This window comes from Cupressus sempervirens, chromosome 7, assembly GCF_028749045.1.
Source record: "Cupressus sempervirens isolate cs-2001-9-10 chromosome 7, ASM2874904v1, whole genome shotgun sequence".
Classification (NCBI taxonomy): Eukaryota; Viridiplantae; Streptophyta; class Pinopsida; order Cupressales; family Cupressaceae; genus Cupressus; species Cupressus sempervirens.
Genome location: NC_143124.1, coordinates 628915127 through 628926672, shown reverse-complemented (window position 1 = coordinate 628926672; position 11546 = coordinate 628915127).

The following is an 11546-nucleotide window of genomic DNA, read 5'->3' as shown; positions in this document are numbered from 1 at the left end:
TATTTCCTTCATTTCATTTCGAGTGAATGATTAGCATGATAACTTTAAGGTAGTAGGGTCAATGCCATAATTTGATGTGAAACTCACAAGCATCAGTCATGCTCAAGCATCAACTAGTCGTGGTATTTCTTAGCAAATGAGCTTGGTAGAAACACTAAAAAGTGCAAGAAGCTGGGTAGATTTCTAAAGTTTCCACTGTCTTATGCCCGTTCAAGGTAATCAAAAGTCCAATCTTTGTTTTCATTTTCTCCTTTGTCCATTCAAGACTTGAATCAAAAATCCAACTTTTCTTTTCATTTTCTCTTCAATTTAGTCTGTCCATTCAAAATCTGATCAAAAGACCACTTTTAGCTATCTTTTCTCCTTGTCTACTAATTGAAAATCTAGCTTCTTTAAATAGAACTCAACATGAGATAGTAGAAGTGTGTCAGTATTTTTTTATAGCTAATTTACACACACAATTTTCAATAGTACATTGTATTTTGATATTATTTCTATATATAATTCAACCATGTGTTCATTTTTGTTGTTTTAGTTTCTTCATAGTAAAGACATATATAAAAAGATATGTTATGCGCATAAGGATAAAAAGGTGGTGATTGCAATAATTGTGTATTGTAACCATCTCAAAATTTATCAATACTTATGCACAAACGTGATAATAATTATTTACAAATGATCAAAACTTGTATAAATGTCCCAACAAGCATTTAAATTTTTTAACTTGTGGTACAAGTGGACAACTATTTGTACATGATATATTTTTTAATGAGCTCTTAATCATTATTTTTTGGTTTTTGTGAAGTTAATGATTGAAGTGTTGGGTAAGCAATGACTGAAGGTAAATGGTTAAGTAGTGATTGGTGGTCTTCTCGTAGGCAGATTCATAGATAGGAGAACTTGGTGATAGTGTTTGTTACCATTGCAGCATGATAATGAAGAAGAAAGAGGGTCACATGCCAAGTAATTCAAGATAAATGATGTATATTTTTTAATTGATGTTTACAGATAACATAGTTGATCCAGAAACACTTGGCATGTACTAAATGGACAATGGAAAACTCATCCCTACTAAAGATGGTCGTGATTGAGAAGCATTGACTAATGTTGAGGCAAGGAATTATAGGGACTTGATAGCAATGCACCATATAACTTTTTGAGGTTTGAAGGTTGAAGAGGATTTTGCAATAGTCATAATAGTTAGAAGTAATAAGGTTCGTGTCATTTTTTAATTCAAAAAATATAGGTTGAGTAGGTAAGAAGTATTTAATAAACACAAAATATTGTTATTTATGTAACTAATAGGGACAGTTGAAATAATTTTAAAGAAAATTAAAATATCATAAATAGTGAGAAGAAGAGAGATGAAATACTAGATTAGACATTAAGATGGCTGTGAAAATCCCACCTCAAATAAAAAAAAATTGTAAATATGTGAGTGCATAAGGACTTTGTTATTCCAATGAAAAACATGTTTGGTTTCTTACCCTTAAGTTATTACAAGAGCTTGCAAGACAATATTAATGTCCCTAAGACCAATTACAACTCTTTCATAATATCCCTACCTTTTCTTATATTATAGTCTTAAACTATTACAACTACAAGTATTCTCACCACAATAGTCCCCATTGCCATTGTTTCAATCTACTTGATACTTTATTTGCACTTACAATGAATCTATATAGATTTTCAAGGCCTTAGACAATCTTTACAAGTTGAAATGAATGAAGACAACGATGAACCCAAGAAAAAAGAACATCACTAGATGTTTTCATAAGCTCAAGAAAAATCACCAATCTTAATAGAAAATTTGATATGAGCTTTTCAAATTGAAATAATGGTTACAAAGTTTTCGTTAACCATTTTAAAATCACATATAGTGTATTTTTTCTTCATTTCCAATCTCTTAGTAGATATAGCTTTTGTAAAAAATAAATAAAAGTAAATCATAATTTTATTGTAGCACACAAATTTTCAAGAAAAATATAACATGCAAAATAAATTTAGGTTTTCAAACCTACATCAGAAGTCTATTTTTTACAAAGTTGCGAGGTGGTGGAATGGGATCCACTATTCTAAACTAAGAATTGATTACATAAACTTACAATGAAGAATTATTCAAGAGGTCCAATCTCAAATCTATTGCTAAGCAATGGATGCAATAGTTAACATATCCTTCCTTTTTCTTCTTTTCTAATATGCAATAACATAAGAAATGTCAGAGAAAGAGGACATCATTAGAGAGGCCAGTATAATATGCAATATTTGATAGACTAATATGACTAAGAAATGAGGCAACAAAATCTAGAGACAATCAATTTATTCTAGCACATGAATAATAGCCAAAAATTTATGATAAGAGTAACAACAATTTGCATAAGCTTAGTAGTGCTCAAAGTCAAAACCAACAATCTAATAATAATGAAGTGATCTTATTAAGAGCAATAATTTGTAAAGGAGCAACACATGTGACAAACATTAGTTATAAGCAACAACCTATTTAGTTTGAAATAGCTAATATAACGAACATGCACAACTCTGTAAACATACATAATTGTGGAAGGAGACATGTCTTTCCATTTACAAGATCAGGGTTATAGGTATACCTATGACATCAAATGATAGAGGGGCAATTGAATCATAAGAAATGAAGCAGAACAAACAATTCTTCCAAATACAAGTAAGGAGATGCCATTGCTTATAAAAAAATCTTATTTATAAGGCTTCATGTTTTTGTAGAACACATTCATGCGACAACAAACCCATCATTACATCAATTGAAGAACACTAGTACATATAATTGAAGAACAACGATATGTATTATGTACAAACTCAACAATGCCCATATATAAAACAACAATCTAACAATAATGCAATGATCCTAATAAGAGGTATCACTAGTCTGACAACAATTTCATATAACAACCATTTGTTAAGAAGTGATATATTTACTTACAAAATGACAATACAATAAACATGCACCACAACCCCAAAGAGACAACTGTAGATGGACATGTCTTTCCATTTCTAAGATGAGGGTTATAATATACCTAAGGCATCACGATCAAAAGGAAGAAGGGGAATGAAATCATAAGAAAGGAAGGAGAACATATAAAATAGAGTTATAAAAAGTACCATTTGAAACACAGAAAAATGCCACCAATCCCTAAAAAAATAGTAATCCACTTCATATTTGTGCAACACAATTTGTGTTACCAATCTTTTGTAGATGAATTCCTCCTGGCTTGTTCGCCCTAGCTCTATTCACACTTTGCCCTAGTTCTGTTCACACTTTGCCCTAGTTCTGTTCACACTTCACAACATTTGGTAAAAATGAGAAATATTTTTCTTATATTTTGTTTATAATCACATGGGCATCACAAAAATTACAACATTGTTAATATTATGATGATGTTGGGGACACTTGCAAAAAAAAATAAAAAAACACACACAAATTACACTACTGTCACAATTTTCCATCACAATTTGACCCCAAATGTAGTAGTGGCAGCTATCTCCACTACAAAGAGGAGGGAGAATACTTAGTAGGACTTCCCTTTCAAAGAGAATTAAATTAGACATTTCTATTGTCAGTACTATAGGAGTCATTAAAGAGGATAACTTGACTCTCCATGATTATCCTAATTTTTCCATACCCTAAGATATATTTGTAATAGATCTGTCCCCTTATTTTCCATCTATTTATGAAGGGAATTTATAACTAAGATAGGTGGATATCTTTCTTTGAACTAGTGGCATATGCTATTTAGAACTTGTTATGGAACCAAGGTGACCATTCAATTTGAAGTTCTTGCAAAAGATCACATTAAACTTTATACACCCACTGCTAAAAACTATAATTGTATTATGATTAAATCCAAATGATTTAGAATTTGACACTCAAATCAGTAATATTCCCAATGTTCTCCTAGATGAGTGGGTAACAAAAAATAATTTAAATGATGAAGACAAACTTGTTTTAGATTTTGGCTTAGGCAATTATATGTTTCAAGAATATGGTTTGGCAATGCCAAACATTGTAAAGAAGATAGAAGATGATTTTGAATACAAGAAAGAGATTTGAGAGATATTCTTTGAAAATTCCACAAGTACACATGGTACTTGTAGAGGTGCAATGCTAGTGTCTCCAAAAGATGAAAAATATTATGCAACCTTTCATGTTGGCTTCTCATGTACTAACAATACTGTTGACTATGAAGGCTTAATTCAAGGATTGGGGTGGGCCAGGAAAAGGGAAATAAAGTGTTTAAAAGGCTCATGGTGATAGAAAATTAGTTAATCAAGTGATGGGACTTAATATGTTCAACAATTATGATTTGAAGGTGCATAAACATAAGGTGTGGGATATGATAGAATATTTTGATGCTTTCAACCTGATTGCAATAGCAAGGAGTAAAAATCAACATGTTGATAGGTTAGTTGCAGTAGGATCTCAATTCAATATCCATAACAAAATAAAGAAAGGTTGTGATCAATAACACATTAAAGTTCTAATAAAAAATTCTATTCTTGATAATAACCTTAATTGGAAAGTGTTTGAAAGTATTAAGTGGATCCTCCAATGTCTTATGAAAGAATATGTTTTTGCAGCCTCTAATCGAGATATGATTGAATAATAGTATGGTGCTTAGATCATCTTGATGAAGTCAAATAAATTTCCTAAGTTATTTCTCACATTGCAGTCCATATTTGAATTGGATAATCAATTTAAAAAGAGTAAAACCATCTTGATAGTCCAACAAGATCACTACAAGGATTTATAAATTGCACCAAGGAAGAACTTGAAATTTGGCAAGGTGAGTTCTCCTAATGAAATATAGTATTATGTTAAGTTATTTCAAGAATTCAATGATTTTTTTTTTTCATGGGAGTATGGTTACCTTAAAAGTTTTAAATCATACTTAGCACAACATAAAATTAAATTAGATCCTAATTCCAAGCCCCTAAGGTAGAAATAGAGGCTAGTTGACCCCAAATTAGAACCCTTGACCCATAAAGAAGTTTCAAAATAAATAGAGAGTGGTATAATATTTCCCATCAAGCATACTAGTTGGGTGTAAACCTTGTCTGTGTTAGGAAAAAATGGAGAACTAAGACTACATGTTGACTTTAGAGACATGAATAGGGATTCCCTAAAAGATAAAAATCCTCTCCCATCTATGGAGAAGATACTTCATCATGTTTATGGTTGTGAGTGTTTTCTCACTTTTGGATGTTTATGCAAGTTATATTAATAAGATTTTGGTAAGAGAAGAGGATTATTACAAGACTTATTTTACAAAAAAATGGGGTACCATGACATATAGGAAGATGTGTTTTGCATTATCTAATGAAGGGGAAACCTTCCAAAAGACTATGGATATGGATTTTAAAAATTTGATGTACAAATTTGTACTAGTTTACCTTGATGACATAATAGTTTATTCTAAGAAGGAAACAAACCAGCTTGATCATTTCAAAAATATAGTTGAAAGGTGTAGAGAGTTTGTTGTCTCTCTGAATCCTTAACAATGTTCTTTTTTTTGTATATGAGGGTACATTATTGGGATATGTTGTGTCAAAAGAAGGTATTATTATTTACCTTGAAAGAGTTGCAACCTTTTTGGAGCTTCCCTTGCTACATCACAAGAAGGGGATATGAATTTTTATTTGTAGAAGAAGGAGAATATATTACAAATGTTAGGAAATGAGTTGACTAGTATTAAAGCACACTCAAGGTAAAAAACTACCTTTTCAATAAAAAATCAAGGGTTTAATAAACCTTACTAGGGATAGGGACAATAATATCAAAAAAATAGAAAAAAAACTTATTAGGGTGCTTATCAAAGTCCAAGATAAAATGTTAATCAATGACCATATTATCCCTATAATCTAGTATCTCTTAATGTTGTAATCTAGTTAAAGTCACTGTACCATCTCAAAATAACTTAGCAAAACATTATGATTGGTGTTACCCTATAATAAAAAACATAACAAAGCTAAGTGTTCAAATGGGGTGAATAATTAGGTACTCATGGTCCAAAATGCAACAAGCTCACAATTGGATGCACCTCCTCATATATCTAAACAACAACAAGATACACATACTAATGAGAGTGCATTCCTTAATTGGAAAGGGGAGATTTTTGGGTGTAAATGGTGACTTGTCAATTGCAACTAATATCCAAGCACATAAAAGAGCTCTAGAAATGTAACAAAAAACAAAGAAAAATGAAGGAATTGTAGTTGTAAATACATCATGTACATCAATTCCAAGTATTGTAAAGAAAACACATGTCACTCCAACTAAAGAGAAACCTCAAAAGGATGTAGATCCTATAGTTATTAAGGTATATCAAAAGGTAAATTAAGTCATGCCTTTTAAAATTGTAAACAACATGAAAAATATGAATGCGACTATGACAATGTAGGACTCATTGGCTATTTTAGGACAAACTAATTAGTTGAAGAGATATTTTTTTGAAGAGGTTTTTTCTAGGCAGTCATTGATGAACCCCACAAGCCTATTTTAACAAATGAAAATTAAGAATTTTCTCCTCATGGAAATAATAATGTCCAAAGTAAGATTGTAGAACTGCCTCCATTTTATGTCTCATCAATCATAGGAGATAAATTAGTGCATAATTATATGGTAGATAATGGAGCTAGTAGTTTTGTAATGCTAAAAAGATAGTCGATCAACTAGGTTTAGCTTATGATCCATTAGAAAAGGGGGTTGTTCAGTTAGATGGTTCCACTTCCAATACCATAAGAGTAATTAAAGAGGCTAACCCGACTCGTTATGGTTGTCCTAATTTTTCCATACCCCAAGATATATTTTTAATAGATCTTCCCCCTTATTTTCTATCTATTTGTCGATGGAATTTATAGCTAAGATAGGTTGATATCTTTCTTTGTATTGCTCTCATATTCCATTTAGAAATTGTTATGGAACCAAGGTGACCATTAATTTTGAAGTTCATGTAAAAGATCACATTTAACCTTATATACCCAATGCCAATAACTAAAATTATATTGTGATTGACCCAAATGAAGACCCTGTCGCTTTAGAATTTGACACTCTATCAATAATCATCTCGATACTCTCCTAGATGAGTGAAAAAAAATAATTTATATGATGAAGAAAACCTTGTTTTAGATATTGGCATAGGTAATTATATGTTTCAAGAAGACGGTTTGTGATTGCAAACCTTGTAAAGAAGATAGAAGATGATTTTGAATAGAAGAAAGATGTTTGGAAGATGTTCTTTGACAATTCTAGGAGTAGACATGGTGTTGGTGGAGGTGTAATTTCAGTGTCTTCAAAAGATTAAAAAATATTATGCAACCTTTCATTTTGGATTCTCATCTACTAATAATATTGTTGAATATGAAGGTTTAACTCAACGATTGTAGTGGGCTAGGAAAAGGGGAAGTATGTGTTTAAAGGTTCATGGTGATAGTGAATTAGTTGTTAATCAAGTGAGGGACCTAATATGGTAAAGAATGATTCTTTGAAGGTGTATAAATATAGGGTGTGGGACATGATAAAATATTTTGATGATTTTAGCCTAATTGCAATACCAAGGAGTATAAATCAACAAGTTGATGGGTTGGCTACAATAGGAGCTCAATTCAATATCTTGAACATCACTAAGAAAAGTTGTGATCAATAGCACATTAAAGTTATAAAAATATCTTCTATTCTTGATAATAACCTTAACTAGAAAGTGTTTTAAAGTGATGAGTAAATCCTCCAATGTCTTATGAAAGAATATGTTTTTGCGCTCTCCAATTAGGATATGATTAAATAATAGTATGGTGATCAGATCATCTAGTTGAAGTCAAATAAATTTCCTAAAGGAATAGTCACCTTGGAGCCCATATTGTTCTCAGATGATCATATTAAAAAGAGTAAAAGTATATTTCTAGTTCAACAAGATCACTATGAGGATTTAGAAATTACATCAAGGAAGAATAAAAAATTTGGCAAGGTGAGTTCTCCTTATGAAAAATAGTCTTATGTTCAATTATTCCAAGAATTTGATGATTTTTTTTCATGAAGTATGGTGACCTCAAAGGTTTTAAATTACATTTAGCACAACATACAATAAAATTAGATCCTAATGCCAAGCCTATAAGAAATAATCAAAGGCTTGTTAACCCCAAATTAGAACCCTTGATGCAAAAATAAGTTTCAAAACTAATAGAAAGTGGTATAATATTTCCCATCAAGAATACTAGTTGGATGTCAAATATTGTACCTATTAGGAATAAAAATGGAGAACTTGTTGGTCCAACCATAGGTCAGTATACTATCACACTTCACACTAGTCTACAAGTATGTGCTAGCTACAACTTAACGAATAAAGATCAACTAAAAATAAAGAACATGATAAAAGGATTTTGACAAGACCTATTAAAGTATTTTCCTGTTAGGAGAAGCTTTATTAAAGGACCTTTGAACACAAGTTAATGTGTTACCCTATTAGGGGATTTGATACAAAGAACCTATTAGAGTCCACCCCAAGATGGATTTACTATTGTAGAGATTAGTAAACAACATGGAATGATCTAACAAAGTTTCTAGCACACTTAGCTTCAAAATAGAACCTTCTTAAGCTCTTATAACTCATCTAGAACTATGCTCTTCCTTTTCTTGGCTCTACAACTTTAAACATAATCACTTGTGTACTTGGCTCTGCTTTCTCTTGCATATGATCAAACTTGTGTTGTTTTGGGTCAGTGGCTTCTCCTTAGCACATTTTCTAACTACTTAGTAGTGACTTCTCTTTTCCACTTTTCTTAACATGTCAAGATTACACTTAGCTCATCTCTCTTGGATCTTAGGCTTACCACTTAGTAATATAACCTTTTCTTTTTTAACTCTACCTTCTTTTATACTTACTTCTTTTTTGGCTTTTAAACCCTAGTTTGTGAATTCAAAAGTTGAAATTTTACACCTACTTGTAGCTAGACTAACCATTGCAATAGTGCACTTTTCTTGTAATATATTAGCATGTTCATTCATGAGTCATGGATATCATGTATCCTTGATGGATTTCTCTTTTTGGAAATAATTGAAATGTGAATCTTTTCGACTATTCCTCGATATGTTAACCCATCACAATTAAGTGTAGAGATGAGTGCACTTCTTCCCACTTTGTGACATGGTAGTCACATGTATCCCACTTCATGCTTCCATTGTTGACTCAACCAAACCATCCTTTTATGGTCACTGATTAATCTGATTTCCTTTTTTCTTGGCATCTTCTACACATATTATCTTCACTTAGCATACTTTCCTTTAAGTGGATCTCCTTTTTCCTCTCTTCTAATGGGTTTGTACTTCATCTCAATCTCTAATCATACTTGTGAACTAGACTCACACATCCTAGATAAATGTGCCTTTCTAGTCATTTCTCCCTATCAATCTTAGTTCTTGTGGCTTGACATCAATGACAACATCTTTGATAACTACACCCACTGGTCAGTTTACTAGTTAGTCATTGTAATATCCTTGTCATTAAATAAAACAAATTAATAACTTTATTTGGATTCTTGATTTTTTAACATGTTGAGCCCATCTTCTGTAGGTGTGGGTATTTTTCGTGTCATGCATCAGGATGTTATTTCTCGCTCGAGAGTTTTCCTTTGATGGTGTATATATGTTTGTTAGATTAGTTGTTGTAGATATGTGATTTTAATTATTTCTTTGTAGTTACAAATTCCTATTGGAGTTTTGGATTGTTCACCATTTTAGAAGTGGAAGATCTTCCCTACTTGGTTTTCTAATTTTGTTGGGATTTAATCCTCACCATATTTCATCGCATGTAATACTTTTCTCGAATCTAGAAAATCAGAGCACCATCTTTGTCTACGCATATTAATTTATAGGTTATCTATATTAAATACCTATTCATACTTGGAATTTATTTGATGGATTTGGTATTCTAATATTATTTTCACACAAGTTTGTATTCTCTTTCAAATTTCTATACTACCTCCCTCCATACTCCTCCCTCCAACCACCATACTACCTCCCTTTGTACTCCTCCTTCCATCCACTATACTACCTCCCTCCATACTCCTCCCTCCATCCACCATAATTGTCCCTCCATACTCCTCCCTCCATTTACCATACTTTCTCCCTCCATCCACCTATTACCTCCCTTTATACTCCTCCCTCCATCAACTATACTACCTCCCTTCATACTACTCCCTCCATCCACCATATCAGCTCCCTTCATACTCCTCTCTCCATCCACCGTATTAGCTCCTTTCATACTCCTCCCTCCATCTATTGTACCCCTTTATCCATCTATCATTCTACCTCCCTTAATACTCCTTCCTCCATATACCATATGCACACTATACTTATTCTCCAATACACCATGACCTTCATCACTTTGTATGCTACAATATCCTACTCCTCCACACTTCACTCCTTTGTATGCCACTATCCTTCATTCTTGACCAGGTTTGGTACATTATAGTCTTCGAGATTCAAGTCAATTATGCCAGTAGAACTAAGACTATGTGTTGAATTTGTAGATTTGGATAGGGCTGCCCTAAAAGATAGACACCCTCTCCTACGTATGGAGCAAATACTTTAATATATATTTTTGGTTTAGAGTGTTTCTTTCTTTTAGATGGTTATTAAAATTACTATCAAATTTTGGTAAGAGAGGAGGATCATTATAAGACTACTTCTATTGTTTGAATTCTTTAAAATAACTGGGGGAGGATGAATCGGTTATCCAAGGTCTAAATGTACAAATAAAACTTTTCAATGCTTAGTAAACCCATATCCATAAAACCTTATCATGCATGCATCCATTAAATCATTCAATACTTAAACTTTGTAGGCTACTGTCCTAGGTCAAAACAACTTTGCATTAATGTAAACATCAAACAACATAAGGACATTCACACAATTTGACACAAGGATTTTATGTGGAAACCCAATTTGGGAAAAACCACCAGTAACATGCTACTAATTCTCACTCTTATGAAGTGATACCCTATGAAAGGCTAACCCTGGTAAAGGCTATAATACACACTATTAAATGTGACCTAGTTAAAGGATTTCAATCACCCTATCAGGAGTTAGCCTTGTTAGAGGACTTTAGATCATTCCATTAGAATGTCACCCAATCAAAGGATTTACAAATGACTATTAGGTAAACCTTAATCCAAAGGATTTACCCTAGACTAATATAATGATTAGAAAGTAATAGTAAGGCTTGATCTGATAAAAAATTACAACTCACTTGCAGATTACAAATCTTTGTTTCAGTCCTCCATTCTCCTTAGATTTCACACACTTCAACTCTGATAGCTTGTTCACCTTTCAAGAATTCATACTCTTAAGCCTTCTTTCTTTGCATGCCAATTGCAGTCACTTATGTTTGGCCACTGAATGAAGCAATAACCTAGACTCGTTGTCTTCCTTAGGTTCTCACATATGACTATTGATCTCATATTGGTTTTGACAAGTGAGCATCAACACACTTAAGTTATTTACTTAGTTCATGCCGAACAAG